This window comes from Sinocyclocheilus grahami, unplaced genomic scaffold (genome assembly GCF_001515645.1).
Source record: "Sinocyclocheilus grahami isolate Dianchi unplaced genomic scaffold, SAMN03320097.WGS_v1.1 scaffold73.1, whole genome shotgun sequence".
NCBI lineage: Eukaryota > Metazoa > Chordata > Actinopteri > Cypriniformes > Cyprinidae > Sinocyclocheilus > Sinocyclocheilus grahami.
The window spans coordinates 1,112,795-1,114,223 of NW_015505252.1; positions in this window are offsets into that span (position 1 = coordinate 1,112,795).

Here is a 1,429-nt window from a genome sequence, read left to right on the forward strand (position 1 = left end):
TATATATATATATAAAATAAAATAAAATATAAAATATTTATTTCAATTAGCAAAAACATCTTTGTATGTTTTTATATTTTTAGTTAACTAAACCTGGTTTGAGCTTCTTCGTTAACAATGCTGCAAAAAATCCTGTTGTTTTTACAGATAAACTAGCAGCTGTATGTGCCAAATAATACTAGAAATACAGCAAAAATGTAAACATATTTACAAAACAATTCACTGTAAAATGACATGATATGTAAGGTTAGATCTATTACAGTTTTTATATAGTAAGGGAACGTATTATTAACAAAATAACAGATTTTTAGTGTAGCATTTTTACAATCATTTTCTACAGTGAAGTCACTGTAATGTTTTTACACACTATCTAAATGAGGTCACATGACTGACTTCTGTTGTTTTTATATGAAGCTAATTATAATTATGACAGACAAACCCAAATCCCTCCCTAAACCAAACCCTTATGAATCATATTTTACCTTTGAAGTTGTAACTAGCCTTGTCTGTGTAGTCTTTTAACTTGTGCTAATTCGCATGCTGTCTATAAAACGATCCCGGAGAAGAGTTGTGTTATTCCAACTGTTCAAACCCTAAAAATTAATCAAGGATCTAATCTAATTACGCAAAAACCTGGTACATTCCTTGAGTCATTCAAGTGAGTTACAAGCAAAATTATAAAACTTTCTTCTGCTCACCAAGGCTGCATTTATTTAATCCAAAATACTGTAAAAATGTTTAAATATTATTACAATTTTAAAAAACTGTTTACTATGTGAAAATATATTAAAATGTAATTTATTTCTGTGATGCGCAGCTGTATTTTCAGCATCATTACTCCAGTCTTCAGTGTCACATGATCTTCAGAAATCATTCTAATATGCTGCTTAGAAACATTTCTGATTATTACCAATGTTGAAAACAGTTGTGCTGTTTCGTAGTCACTCTAAACTTTTAGTTTAGTATAGGTTCAGGCATCTGTTCAAATCACTAACCATAACAAGCATAACTTGACTTAGTTACCTACTTACAAACTCCTCAAATCTCCAGATGCTCAGATAGTCACGCATGGTAAATAAACACGTCTATAAATGTCTCACGATGCAACATTCTCAATATGAAAACAGGAGCCCACAGGACACGAACAGACCCCTGAACTCACAGCACTTATAAACCATTGAATGAATGAGACGGAGCCCAGAAATCTGAGAGAGAGAGTTGTGTTCTCTGGCTGTTGTTGGGGAAAAGCTGAGTTGTGTGAATTCCTTTGTGGATTGCCATAAATTACAACACACACACACACACACACACACACACACACACACACACACACACACACACACACACCCACACACAGACACTCACACACACACACACACACTCACTCACAGACACACACACAGACACACACACACACACACTCACTCAC